General features: G+C 43.4%; 1 protein-coding gene across 3 annotated transcripts in view; it reads right to left on the minus strand.

Annotated features, from left to right (window-relative positions):
• The window catches only part of ARID4B (AT-rich interaction domain 4B), a 213,468-nt gene that overhangs the window by 167,341 nt on the left and 30,641 nt on the right, over positions 1-15,486 (minus strand). The gene's annotated exons all lie outside the window — the stretch shown is intronic.

A 15,486-nucleotide genomic window follows, 5' to 3' on the forward strand; every position in this document is an offset into this window, starting at 1 on the left:
CTCACGACCTCCATCTATGTTGAGGGTTGCAAGAGAATGACTGGATATGACATGTGAGGGGAGGAGCTATATAGCAGCTCTGCTGTGGGTGATCCTCTTGCAACTTCCTGTTGGGAAGGGAATATATCCCACAAGTAATGGATGATCCGTGGACTGGATACACTTAACAAGAGAAAATAAAAATTTTAATCCTGACTAAAAGCCAGGGCGGGCCGTGGACCGGACACACCGTAGGAGAAAGAAATTTATCAGGTAAGCATAAATTCTGTTTTTTCCTACATTGGTGTGTCCGGTCCACGGCTTCATCCTTACTTGTGGGAACCAATATCAAAGCTTTAGGACACGGATGAAGGGAGGGAAAACAGTCAGGTAACCTAAACGGAAGGCACCACTGCTTGCAAAACCTTTCTCCCAAAAACAGCCTCCGAAGAAGCATAAGTATCAAATTTGTAAAATTTGGCAAAAGTATGCAGAGAAGACCAAGTCGCTGACTTACAGATCTGTTCAACAGAAGCCTCATTCTTGAAAGCCCATGTGGAAGCCACAGCTCTAGTAGAGTGAGCTGTAATTCGTTCAGGAAGCTGCCGGCCGGCAGTCTCATAGGCAAAACGGATGATGCTTTTCAGCCAAAGGGAAAGAGAGGTAGCAGTAGCTTTCTGACCTCTCCTCTTACCAGAATAGACGACAAACAAAGAAGATGTCTGTCTGAAATCCTTCGTTGCTTCTAAATAGAATTTCAAAGCACGAACTACATCTAAATTATGTAACAAACGTTCCTTCTTCGAAACTGGATTCGGACACAGAGAAGGAGCAACTATTTCCTGGTTAATATTCCTGTTGGAAACCACTTTTGGAAGAAAACCAGGCTTTGTACGTAAAACTACCTTATCTGTATGGAATACCAGATAGGGTGAAGCACACTGCAAAGCAGACAATTCAGAAACTCTTCTAGCAGAAGAAATAGCAACCAAAAACAGAACTTTCCAGGATAGTAACTTAATATCTATGGAATGTAAAGGTTCAAACGGAACCCCCTGAAGAACTGAAAGAACTAAATTTAGACTCCATGGAGGAGTCAAAGGTCTGTAGACAGGCTTGATTCTGACTAAAGCCTGTACAAACACCTGTACATCTGGCACGGCTGCCAGACGTTTGTGCAACAAAACAGACAGAGCAGATATCTGTCCTTTTAGAGAACTAGCTGACAAACCTTTATCCAAACCCTCTTGGAGAAAGGAAAGTATCCTCGGAATTTTAATTTTACTCCAAGAGTATCCCTTGGAGTCGCACCAACAGATATATTTTTTCCATATCTTATGGTAAATTTTCCTAGTCACAGGCTTTCTGGCCTGAATCAGAGTATCTATAACCGAATCTGAAAACCCACGCTTAGATAGAATCAAGCGTTCAATTTCCAAGCAGTCAGTTGCAGAGAAACTAGATTTGGATGTTCGAATGGACCTTGTACTAGAAGATCCTGTCTCAAAGGTAGCTTCCATGGTGGAGCCGATGACATATTCACCAGGTCTGCATACCAAGTCCTGCGTGGCCACGCAGGAGCTATCAGAATCACCGAGGCCCTCTCCTGTTTGATCCTGGCTACAAGCCTGGGAAGGAGAGGGAACGGTGGAAACACATAAGCTAGATTGAACGACCAAGGCGCCACCAATGCATCCACTAGTGTCGCCTTGGGATCCCTGGATCTGGCCCCGTAGCGAGGAACCTTCAAGTTCTGACGAGACGCCATCAGATCCATATCTGGAATGCCCCATAGTTGAGTTAACTGGGCAAAGACCTCCGGGTGGAGTTCCCACTCCCCGGATGGAAAGTCTGACGACTCAAATAATCCGCCTCCCAGTTGTCTTCTCCTGGGATGTGAATTGCAGATAGATGGCAGGAGTGATCCTCCGCCCATTTGATAATCTTGGATACCTCTCTCATCGCCAAGGAACTCTTTGTTTCCCCCTGATGATTGATGTACGCTACAGTCGTCATGTTGTCCGACTGAAATCTTATGAATCTGGCCTTCGCTAGTTGAGGCCAAGCCAGGAGCGCATTGAATATCGCTCTCAGTTGTTGGAAACCACTTTTCCAAAATGTTTAATCGGGAGAAGAGACTCTTCCCGAGACCATAGACCCTGAGCTTTCAGGGAGTCCCAGACCGCGCCCCAGCCTAAGAGACTGGCGTCGGTTGTGACAATGACCCACTCTGGTCTGCGGAAACTCATTCCCTGGGACAGGTGATCCTGAGTCAACCACCAGCGGAGTGAGTCTCTGGTTACCTGGTCTACTTGAATCTGGGGAGACAAGTCTGCATAATCCCCATTCCACTGTTTGAGCATGCACAGTTGCAATGGTCTTAGATGAATTTGAGCAAAAGGAACCACGTCCATTGCTGCGACCATTAAACCTATTACCTCCATGCACTGAGCTATGGAAGGCTGAGGAATAGAATGAAGAACTTGACAAACGTTTAGAAGCTTTAACTTTCTGACCTCTGTCAGAAAAATCTTCATTTCTACAGAATCTATTATTGTTCCCAGAAAAGGAACCCTTGTGGACGGGGACAGGGAACTCTTTTTTATGTTCACCTTCCACCCGTGAGACCTGAGAAAGGCTAAAACAATGTCTGTATGAGCCCTTGCTTTGGAAAGGGACGACGCTTGGATTAGAATGTCGTCTAGGTAAGGTGCTACAGCAATGCCCCTCGGCCTTAGAACCGCTAGAAGGGACCCTAGCACCTTTGTGAAAATTCTGGGAGCAGTGGCTAAACCGAATGGAAGAGCCACAAACTGGTAATCAATACATTTAGAATATTAAACAGTTTCCCCCCCCCCCCCTTCACAACTAACATTGTTATATTAATATACTTTATAACATTTAAACCTCTAAATTTCTGCCTGTTTCTAAGTTACTATAGACAGCTTCTTAATCACATGCTTTTTTTGTTTTGCTTTTCACAACAGGAGACTACTAGTGCATGTGGACCATATAGATAACATTGTGCTCACACCCGTGTGTTATGCACAACACAGCACTAATTGGCTAAAATGCAAGTCAATAGATAATAAATAAAAAGTCATGTGATCAGGGGGCTGTCAAAAGAGGCTTAGATACAAGGTAATCACAGAGGTTAAAAGTATATTAATATAACTGTTGGCTGTGCAAAACTGGGGAATGGGTAATAAAGGGTTCATCTATCTTTTAAAACAATAACTTTTTTTGAGTTGACTGTCCCTTTAATGTCAGTATTGAAGCTACAGGTAAACTTTTCACCTGTAGCTTTGAAACATTTACATTAGTTTTAATGAAAACGAAAGAAAATGTTTAACTAAAATTCAGTATTTGTTTCGTTTTAAACAAAATTTCCCTGAATATTCTAAATGAAAATTTTGTCCAAAATGAAAATTTCTTGGCTTCTCTAATGAGAAGTAGCAACAGGCTTCATTCAACTATCCAGGTCACTTTTGTAGACAGATCAAATCAGCATTGTGATGTCACGCAAGCCCCTGACTTTGGTGTCAGCAGCAGCTTTGCAAAATGACTGACAGTTAAGGTAATCGTTGAAATGGAAAGAGTTTTTAGATCAGTTAAGTCAAAGGTATGTGTAATTACTTGGATGTGATTTTGTAGGCCAGGCACTTGTAGTGGAAATAGAGTAACGCTATATCATAAAGACACATTTTATCTTTTGGATTATACACATTTTTTTGTAATCACATATTGACACAAATGTTTGAAAATAATAATTTGGAACTTGTCTTGTGAAAGGATGGTAGACAACTTGCTGTACATAACAATTGCGCACTAACAATGTATTTATATGATTTTTTTTTTATATATATAACTATTGTGCACTTATTATTTTGAGACTGGTTGATTTATTAGTAAACATGTAACTAACTATGGAAACCACTGTCTGAAACATCACAATGTATTAAACTCATTGAACTTAAAAATTCCAGTGAGTCCAGACAGATTGCTATGATTATTATTGGCCTGCACCCCTCACATTTTTGTATATATTTTATTATATCTTTTCATGTGACAACACTGAAGAAATTACACTTTGCTATAATGTAAAGTAGTGAGTGTACAGCCTGTTTAACAGTGTAAATCTGCTGTCCCCTCAAATTAACTCAACACACAGCCATTTATGTCTAAACCATTGGCAACAAAAATAAAAGTTATGCTTACCTGATACATTTATTTATTTCTTTTTTGACACAATGTGTCCACAGATCATCTAATTACTACTAGGAATATCACTCCTGCCCAGCAGGAGGCAGCAAAGAGCACCACAGCAAAGCTGTTAAATATCACCTCCCTTCACTCCCACTCCAGTCTTTCGACCGAAGTTAAGGAGAGAAAGGAAGTAACAAGGTGCAGAGGTGTCTTAAGTTTATAACAAACCAACAACCTGTCTATATAGAACAGGACGGCCCGTGGACTCATCGTGTCAAAAAAGAAATACATTTATCAGGTAAGCATAAATTTTCTTTTCTTTTTAGTGACACGATGAGTCCACGGATCATCTAATTACTACTGGGAATCAATACCCAAGCTAGAGTACACAGATGATAAGGGAGGGACAAGACAGGGAACCTAAACAGAAGGAACCACTGCTTGAAGAACCTTTCTCCCAAAACCGGCCTCACCCGAGGCAAAAGTGTCAAATTTATAAAACTTTGAAAAAGTGTGAAGGCAAAAAGTGTCAAATTTATAAAACTTTGAAAAAGTGTGAAGAGAGGACCAAGTTGCAGCCTTGCAAATCTGTTCCACAGTAGCTTCATTTTTGAATGCACATGAGGAAGCAACAGCCCTCATGGAATGAGCCATAATTCTCTCTGGAGTCTGCTGTCCAGCAGTCTCATAGGCAAAACGTATGATACTCTTCAGCCAAAAAGAAAGAGAAGTAGCCATGGCTTTCTGTCCCTTACGGTTTCCTGAGAAAACCACAAATAAGGCAGAAGACTGACGAAAATCCTTAGGCGCCTGTAAGTAAAATTTTAGCGCACGTACCACATCTAAGTTGTGCAGAAGCCGTTCCTTCTGAGGAGGAGGATTAGGACACAAGGAAGGAACAACAATCTCCTGATTAATGTCACGGTCAGAAACTACTTTAGGAAGAAATCCTAATTTTGTACGTAAAACTACCTTATCCGAATGAAAAATAAGGTAAGGAGACTTATATTGCAATCCCAAGAGCTCTGACACTCTACGAGCAGATGAAATAGTAACAAGAAACAAAACTTTCCAAGATAACAACCTAATATCTAAGGAATGCATAGGCTCAAACGGAGCCCCTTGAAGAACTTTAAGAACTAAATTAAGACTCCATGGAGGAGTAACTGGTTTGAACACAGGCCTGATCCTGACCAAGGCCTGACAAAAAGACTGCACGTCTGGTACGTCCGCCAGACGCTTATGTAACAAAATAGACAAGGCAGATATTTGACCCTTTAGGGAACTTGTCGATAATCCTTTCTCCAAACCTTCTTGGAGAAATGACACAACTCTAGGAAACCCAACTCTACTCCAAGAGTAGCCCTTGGATTCACATCAATAGAGATTTACGCCATATCTTGTAGCAAATCCTTCTAGTTACAGGTTTACGAGCCTGAATCATGGTCTCTATGACCGATTCTGAAAAGCCCCGCATGGATAAAATTAAGTGTTCAATCTCCAAGCAGACAGCTTCAGAGAAACTAGATTTGGGTGAAGGAAGGGCCCTTGAATAAGAAGGTCTTTCCTCAACGGAAGTCTCCAAGGTGGAAGAGAAGACATGTCCACCAGATCTGTATACCAAATCCTGCAAGGCCAAGCCGGTGCAATGAGGATCACCGACGCCCTCTCCTGCTTGATTCGAGCAATGACCCGAGGAAGAAGAGCAAACAGAGGAAATAGGTATGCTAGACTGAAGGTCCAAGGTACCACCAGGGCGTCTATCAGTACCGCCTGAGGGTCCCTAGACCTTCACCCGAACCTCGAAAGCTTGGCATTCTGCCGAGATGCCATGAGATCCAATTCCGGCTGACCCCATTTGAGAATCAGGCTGGAAAACACTTCCGGATGGAGTTCCCACTCCCCCGGATGAAAGGTCTGCCTGCTCAGGAAGTCCACCTCCCAGTTGTCCACCCCTGGGATGTGGATCGCCGACAGACAGCAAAAAGTGGGTTTCCGCTCACTGATTTTGGTAACCTCTGTCATCGCTAAGGAAATCCTCGTTCCTCCCTGATGATTGATGTAAGCCACTGAAGTTATGTTGTCCGACTGGAACCTGATAAACTGGGCCGAGGCAGAACAGACTGAGTCTAAACTCCCTGAGCCTTTAGGGACCTCAGACTGCTCCCCATCCTATAAGGCTGGCATCTGTTGTCACAATCACCCAAGAGGGTCTGCGAAAGTAGGTTCCCTGGGAGAGATGATCCTGAGACAGCCACCATCTAAGAGAATCCCTTATCTCCTGCTCTAGTAGTATTCGTGGAGACAAATCCGCATAATCTCTGTTCCATTGACTGAGCATGTATAACTGCAGAGGTCTAAGGTGGAAACGAGCGAACGGGATGATGTCCATTGCCACCACCATCAGCCCGATTACCTCCATGCACTGAGCCACTGATGGCTGAGGAGCGGACTGAAGTGCTAGGCAAGAATTGAAAATCTTTGATTTCCTGACTTATGTCAGAAAAAACATAATTTATGCTTACCTGATAAATTTATTTCTCTTGTAGTGTATCCAGTCCACGGATCATCCATTACTTATGGGATATTCTCCTTCCCAACAGGAAGTTGCAAGAGGATCACCCACAGCAGAGCTGCTATATAGCTCCTTCCCTAACTGTCATATCCAGTCATTCGACCGAAAACAAACAGAGAAAGGAGAAACCATAGGGTGCAGTGGTGACTGTAGTTTAATTAAAATTTAGACCTGCCTTAAAAGGACAGGGCGGGCCGTGGACTGGATACACTACAAGAGAAATAAATTTATCAGGTAAGCATAAATTATGTTTTCTCTTGTTAAGTGTATCCAGTCCACGGATCATCCATTACTTATGGGATACCAATACCAAAGCTAAAGTACACGGATGATGGGAGGGACAAGGCAGGATTAAGTGGAAGGAACCACTGCCTGAAGAACCTTTCTCCCAAAAACAGCCTCTGAAGAAGCAAAAGTATCAAATTTGGAAAATTTGGAAAAAGTGTGAAGCGAAGACCAAGTCGCGGCCTTGCAAATCTGTTCAACAGAGGCCTCATTTTTAAAGGCCCAGGTGGAAGCCACAGCTCTAGTAGAATGAGCTGCAATCCTTTCAGGGGGCTGCTGTCCAGCAGTCTCATAGGCTAAACGTATTATACTCCGAAGCCAAAAAGAAAGAGAGGTTGCCGAGGCCTTCTGACCTCTCCTCTGTCCAGAGTAAACAACAAACAGGTTAGATGTTTGGTGAAAATCCTTAGTGGCCTGTAAGTAAAACTTCAAGGCACGGACTACGTCCAGATTATGTAAAAGACGTTCCTTCTTTGAAGAAGGATTAGGACACAATGATGGAACAACAATCTCTTGATTGATATTCTTGTTAGAAACCACCTTAGGTAAAAACCCAGGTTTGGTACGCAGGACTACCTTATCTGCATGAAAAATCAGATAAGGAGAATCACATTGTAAGGCAGACAGCTCAGAGACTCTCCGAGCCGAGGAAATAGCCATCAAAAACAGAACTTTCCAAGATAAAAGTTTGATATCAATGGAATGAAGGGGTTCAAACTGAACTCCTTGAAGAACTTTAAGAACCAAGTTTAAGCTCCACGGGGGAGCAACAGGTTTAAACACAGGCTTAATTCTAACCAAAGCCTGGCAAAATGCCTGGACGTCTGGAACCTCTGCCAGACGCTTGTGCAAAAGAATAGACAGAGCAGAAATCTGTCCCTTTAAGGAACTAGCTGATAATCCTTTGTACAAGCCCTCTTGGAGAAAAGACAATATTCTAGGAATCCTAACCTTACTCCATGAGTAATTCTTGGATTCACACCAATAAAGATATTTACTCCATATCTTGAGGTAGATTTTCCTGGTAACAGGCTTTCGTGCCTGTATTAAAGTATCAATGACTGACTCGGAGAAGCCACGCTTTGATAGAATCAAGCGTTCAATCTCCATGCAGTCAGTCTCAGAGAAATTAGATTTGGATGATTGAAAGGACCTTGTATCAGAAGGTCCTGTCTTAGAGGCAGAGTCCATGGTGGAAAGGATGACATGTCCACTAGGTCTGCATACCAAGTCCTGCGTGGCCACGCAGGTGCTATCAGAATCACCGATGCTCTCTCCTGTTTGATTTTGGCAATCAGTCGAGGGAGCAGAGGAAACGGTGGAAACACATAGGCCAGGTTGAAGAACCAAGGAGCTGCTAGAGCATCTATCAGCGTCGCTTCTGGGTCCCTGGACCTGGATCCATAACAAGGAAGCTTGGCGTTCTGGCGAGACGCCATGAGATCCAACTCTGGTTTGCCCCAACGATGAATCAACTGAGCAAACACCTCCGGATGGAGTTCCCACTCCCCCGGATGGAAAGTCTGATGACTTAGAAAATCCGCCTCCCAGTTCTCCACGCCTGGGATATGGATTGCTGACAGGTGGCAAGAGTGGTACTCTGCCCAGCGAATTATTTTTGAGACTTCTAACATCGCTAGGGAACTCCTGGTTCCCCCTTGATGGTTGATGTAAGCCACAGTCGTGATGTTGTCCGACTGAAATCTGATGAACTTCAGTGTTGCTAACTGAGGCCAAGCCAGAAGAGCATTGAATATCGCTCTTAACTCCAGAATATTTATTGGAAGGAGTTTCTCCTCCTGAGTCCACGATCCCTGTGCCTTCAGGGAATTCCAGACTGCACCCCAACCTAGAAGGCTGGCATCTGTTGTTACAATTGTCCAATCTGGCCTGCGAAAGGTCATACCCTTGGACAGGTGTACCCGAGACAGACAACCACCAGAGAAGAGAATCTCTGGTCCCTTGATCCAGATTTAGCAGAGGGGACAAATCTGTGTAATCCCCATTCCACTGACTCAGCATGCATAATTGCAGCGGTCTGAGATGAAGGCGCGCAAATGGCACTATGTCCATTGCCGCTACCATTAAGCCGATTACCTCCATACACTGAGCTACCGAAGGGCGCGGAATGGAGTGAAGAACACGGCAAGCATTTAGAAGTTTTGATAACCTGGACTCCGTCAGGTAAATTTTAATTTCTACAGAATCTATAAAAGAGTCCCTAAGAAGGAGACTCTTGTGAGTGGGGATAGAGAACTCTTTTCCTCGTTCACTTTCCACCCGTGCGACCTCAGAAATGCCAGAACTATCTCTGTATGAGACTTGGCAACTTGAAAGCTTGACGCCTGCATCATGATGTCGTCTAGATACAGAGCCACCGCTATGCCTCGCCGTCTTAGAACCGCCAGAAGTGAGCCCAGAACCTTAGTAAAGATTCTCGGGGCTGTAGCCAACCCGAAGGGAAGAGCTACAAATTGGTAATGCCTGTTTAGAAAGGCAAACCTTAGAAACCGATGATGATCTTTGTGAATCGGTATGTGAAGGTAGGCATCCTTTAAGTCCACTGTGGTCATGTACTGACCTTCTTGGATCATGGGTAGGATGGTCCGAATAGTTTCCATTTTGAAAGATGGAACTCTGAGGAATTTGTTTAAGATCTTTAGATCCAAAATTGGTCTGAAGGTTCCCTCTTTTTTGGGAACCACAAACAGATTCGAATAAAAACCCTGTCCTTGTTCCGTCCGCGGAACTGGATGGATCACTCCCATAACTAGGAGGTCTTGCACACAGCGTAGGAATGCCTCTTTCTTTATCTGATTTGCAGATAGCCTTGAAAGATGAAATCTCCCTTGTGGAGGGGAAGCTTTGAAGTCCAGAAAATATCCCTGAGATATGATCTCCAATGCCCAGGGATCCTGAACATCTCTTGCCCACGCCTGGGCGAAGAGAGAAAGTTTGCCCCCTACTAGATCCGTCGCCGGATAGGGGGCCGTTCCTTCATGCTGTCTTAGAGGCAGCAGCAGGCTTTCTGGCCTGCTTGCCTTTGTTCCAGGACTGGTTAGGTTTCCAGGCCTGCTTAGATTGAGCAAAAGTTCCCTCTTGTTTTGAAGCGGAGGAAGTTGATGCTGCACCTGCCTTGAAATTTCGAAAGGCACGAAAATTAGACTGTTTGGCCTTTGCTTTGGCCCTGTCCTAAAGAAGGGTGTGACCCTTACCTCCAGTAATGTCAGCAATCATTTCCTTCAAACCAGGCCCGAATAAGGTCTGCCCCTTGAAAGGAATATTAAGCAATTCAGACTTCGAAGTCACGTCAGCTGACCAGGATTTAAGCCATAGCGCCCTACGCGCTTGGATGGCGAATCCGGAATTCTTAGCCGTTAGTTTAGTCAAATGAACAATGGCATCAGAAACAAATGAGTTAGCTAGCTTAAGTGTTCTAAGCTTGTCAATAATTTCAGTCAATGGAGCTGTATGGATGGCCTCTTCCAGGGCCTCAAACCAGAATGCCGCCGCGGCCGTGACAGGCGCAATGCATGCAAGGGGCTGTAAAATAAAACCTTGTTGAATAAACATTTTCTTAAGGTAACCCTCCAATTTTTATCCATTGGATCTGAAAAAGCACAACTGTCCTCAACCGGGATAGTAGTACGCTTTGCTAAAGTAGAAACTGCTCCCTCCACCTTAGGGACCGTCTGCCATAAGTCCCGTGTAGTGGCGGTATTGGAAACATTTTTCTAAATATAGGAGGTGGGGAAAAAGGCACACCCGGTCTATCCCACTCCTTGCTAATAATTTCTGTAAGCCTTTTAGGTATAGGAAAAACATCAGTACACACCGTTACCGCATAGTATTTATCCAGCCTACACAATTTCTCTGGTACTGCAACTGTGTTACAGTCATTCAGAGCAGCTAATACCTCCCCAAGCAACACACGGAGGTTCTCAAGCTTAAATTTAAAATTAGAAATCTCTGAATCAGGTTTCCCCGAATCAGAGATGTCACCCACAGACTGAAGCTCTCCGTCCTCATGATCTGCATATTGTGACGCAGTGTTAAACATGGCCCTTACAGCATCTGCGCGCTCTGTATTTCTCCTAACCCCAGAGCAATCGCGCTTGCCTCTTAATTCAGGCAACCTGGATAATACCTCTGACAGGGTATTATTCATGATTGCAGCCATGTCATGCAAGGTAATCGCTATGGGCGTCCCTGATGTAATTGGCGCCATATTAGCGTGCATCCCCTGAGCGGGAGGCGAAGGGTCTGACACGTGGGGAGAGTTAGTCGGCATAACTTCCCCCTCGTCAGAATCTTCTGGTGATATTTCTTTTATAGTTAAAGACTGATCTTTACTGTTTAAGGTGAAATCAATACATTTAGTACACATTCTCCTATGGGGCTCCACCATGGCTTTCAAACATAATGAACAAGTAGTTTCCTCTGTGTCAGACATGTTTAAACAGACTAGCAATGAGACTAGCAAGCTTGGAAAACACTTTAAACAAGTTTACAAGCAATATAAAAAAACGTTACTGCACCTTTAAGAAACACAAATTTTGTCAAAATTTGAAATAACAGTGAAAAAAGTCAGTTACATTAAGGACATTTTTACAGTGTATGTAACAAGTTAGCAGAGCATTGCACCCACTTGCAAATGGATGATTAAACCCTTAATACCCAAACTGGAATAATAAAAGACAAAAACGTGTTTTTTTTTTTTTTTTTGTTTTTTTTTAAACAATCACAACAACTGCCACAGCTCTACTGTGGCTTTTTACCTCCCTCAAAAACGACTTTGAAGCCTTTTGAGCCCTCCAGAGATGTCCTGGATCATGCAGAGGGAAACTGAATGTCTCTGTCAGTATTTTTAGCTGCACAGAAAGCACTAAAAAAGGCCCCTCCCACTCATATTACAACAGTGGAAAGCCTAAGGAAAACTGTTACTAGGCCAAATTCAAGCCAGCCATGTGGAAAAAAAACTAGGCCCCAATAAGTTTTATCACCAAATACATATAAAAACGATTAAACATGCCAGCAAACGTTTTATATTACATTTTTATAAGAGTATGTATCTCTATTAATAAGCCTGATACCAGTAGCTCTCACTGCATTTAAGGCTTTACTTACATTAGTTCGGTATCAGCAGCATTTTCTAGCAAATTCCATCCCTAGAAAAATATTAACTGCACATACCTTATTGCAGGAAAACCTGCACGCCATTCCCCCTCTGAAGTTACCTCACTCCTCAGAATATGTGAGAACAGCCATGGATCTTAGTTACTTCTGCTAAGATCATAGAAAACGCAGGCAGATTCTTCTTCTAAATACTGCCTGAGATAAACAGTACACTCCGGCACCATTTAAAAATAACAAACTTTTGACTGAAGAATAAACTAAGTATAAAACACCACAGTCCTCTTACGACCTCCATCTTGGTTGAGGCTTGCAAGAGAATGACTGGATATGACAGTTAGGGGAGGAGCTATATAGCAGCTCTGCTGTGGGTGATCCTCTTGCAACTTCCTGTTGGGAAGGAGAATAACCCATAAGTAATGGATGATCCGTGGACTGGATACACTTAACAAGAGAAATCTTCATTGATAGGGAATATATTATGGTTCCCAAGAAAGTTACCCTTGTATTTGGAATTAAGGAGCTCTTTTCCAAATTTACCTTCCATCCGTGAGATTGCAGGAAAGATAACATTTCCGTGTGGGACCTTGCTTTTTGAAAGCGTCTGGACCAGGATGTCGTCCAGATATGGTGCCACTGCAATGCCGGGTAATCAGAGAACTGCCAACAGAGATCCCAGAACCTTTGAGAAAATTCTGGGAGCTGTGGCAAGGCCAAAAGGAAGAGCCACGAATTGGAAGTGTTTGTCTAGAAAGGCAAACCTTAGAAACCTGTAATGATCCCTGTGGATGGGAACATGCAGGTACGTGTCCTTTAAATCCACTGTTTTCATAAATTGACCCTCTTGGACAAAAGGAAGAATGGAAAGAAGAGTTTCCATCTTGAAGGACGGCACTCTGAGATATTTGTTTAGACTCTTGAGATCTAAAAATCGGCCTGAAGGTTCCCTCTTTTTGGGGAACCACGAACAGATTGGAATAATATAATAATAATGCATCGGAACAGGAACTATTACTCCCAGGTCGAGGAGGTCTCTTACACAGAGTAAGAACGCCTCTCTTTTTGTCTGGTCTACAGATAATCTTGAAAGCAGAAACCTGCCTCTGGGAGGACAACTTTTGAACTCGAGTTTGTATCCCTGGGACACTATGTCCACTGCCCAGGGATCCTAAACATCTCGAACCCAAGCCTGAGCGTAGAATGAAAGCCTGCCCCCTACAAGATCCGGTCCCGGATCGGGGCAGGACCTTCATGCTGTCTTTGATTCAATAGCAGGCTTCTTGGATTGTTTTCCCTTATTCCAAGACTGAATGGGTCTCCAGGAAGGTTTAGACTGATCTTGCTTGGAAGAGGAAGAATTTCCCTTTAAAATTTCGAAAGGAACGAAAATTACTGACGTCCCTTTTGCTTGTTTCACTTATCCTGAGGGAGAAGATGACCCTTTCCTCCCGTAATATCAGAGATTATTTCTGTTAATTCAGGCCCAAACGAGGTCTTTCCCTTGTAAGGAATTGCCAAAAGTTTAGACTTAGATGACACATCCGCAGACCAAGGTTTTAACCATAAGGCTCTGCAGGCTGATATTTTTGCTCCTAGTTTTATAACCTGTAGGGAAGCATCAGTAATAAAGGAATTAGCTAACTTAAGAACTTTATCCTATCCTGAATCTCATCAAGGGGAGTGTCTGTCCTAATAGCATCAGACAACGCATCAAACCAATATGCTGCCGCGCTAGTGACGGTAGCAATGCACACAGCAGGTTGCCATTGTAACCCCTAGTGTACATATATCTTCTTGAGTAACCCCTCTAATTTTGTATCCATAGGATCCTTAAAGGCACAATTATCCTCTATGGGTATAGTAGATCTCTTGGTCAGAGTGGAAACTGCCCCTTCCACCTTGGGTACTGTTTGCCAAGACTCCCTGATAAAGTCCACTATGGGAAACATCTTTTTAAATATAGGAGATGGGGAAAAAAGGATACCCGGTCTCTCCCATTCCTTAGCAATGATCTCAGTAGCTCTATCTGGCACAGGAAAAACCTCCACCGAGGAAGGTAGATCAAAATATTTGTTTAGCTTACTGGATTTCTTAGGATTGACTATGACCATGGTGTCACTGCCGTCCAAAGTAGCTAAAACCTCCTTGAGTAACAGACGGAGGTGTTCTAGCTTAAACCTGAAAGATACAACTTCAGTATCAGCAAGAGGAATTACACTGTCAGAATCTGAAATTTCACCATCAGATGCTACTAAGGTATCCTCCTCCTCCTCAGGCTTCTGGGAGGGGGCATTCGAAATAGCAACAACTGCGTCAGAAACCTCGCTTACTGAATGTCTGATTTTCCTCTTACACTTTCCCTGCAACATTGGAAAAGCAGACAACGCATCAGAAACTGCAGAAGACATGAGAGAAGCAATGTCTTGTAAAGTAACTCCAGAAGAAGTTATAGAGGAAGCGCAGGGCACTGCATGTGAGGGCGGTAAAATTTGGGACGCTTGAGGAGAAAGCTGCGGCATAAATTTACCATTGTCATTTGATTCCTGAACAGCATCCTCCTTGGAAAATGTCGGTTCAGAAAAAAAAAGTCTATCCCTATAGTTTAAAGTCCTCTCAATACATAAAGAACAGAAAGGGATTGGTGGTTCCACATTGGCATCAAAACACAAAGAACAAGTGGCATTTTGCAGAGCCTCTTGGTCCATTCTGACTCACAATAAGACAATTTATGAATAGAAAGCTTAAGTTTTTTGATAAAAAGTCAAAACATAAAAAACGTTACTGTCACTTTAATTTTTAAACGGTAACTTTTTTACTCCCTTTATTTTATTTCTTAAGTGCAGAGAGAACAGAAGTTTTAAAAACAGCAGATCACCTCTACACCTCAGCAGGTGCCTACCTGTTAGTTGCAACCAACACGGCGTATGGTCTGAGCACTGACAGGCTGACCCCCCACCCCTTCAACCTCTGCAGCAATGCTGGCAGCACTCATACGTCTATTTCCCAAAGACATCCTCTGGATAGGACGCTGAGCATGTGGAACCTGTCCTGTGAAACCGCTGTATGGTCTTGCCTATCGTGCTGCAGCTCAGTTTCAAGGCATTTTTTTCAGATCCTTAGAGAGTTCTTTGCCATGAGGTGCCATGTTGACATTCCAGTGACCAGTATGAGAGTGTGAGAGTGATAACACCAAATTTAACACACCGGCTCCCCATTCACACCTGAGACCTTGTAACACTAACAAGTCACATGGTACCAGGGAGGGAAAATGGCTAATTGGGCCCAATTTGGGTATTTCCACTTAGGGG

Source organism: Bombina bombina, chromosome 4, assembly GCF_027579735.1.
Source record: "Bombina bombina isolate aBomBom1 chromosome 4, aBomBom1.pri, whole genome shotgun sequence".
Lineage (NCBI taxonomy): Eukaryota > Metazoa > Chordata > Amphibia > Anura > Bombinatoridae > Bombina > Bombina bombina.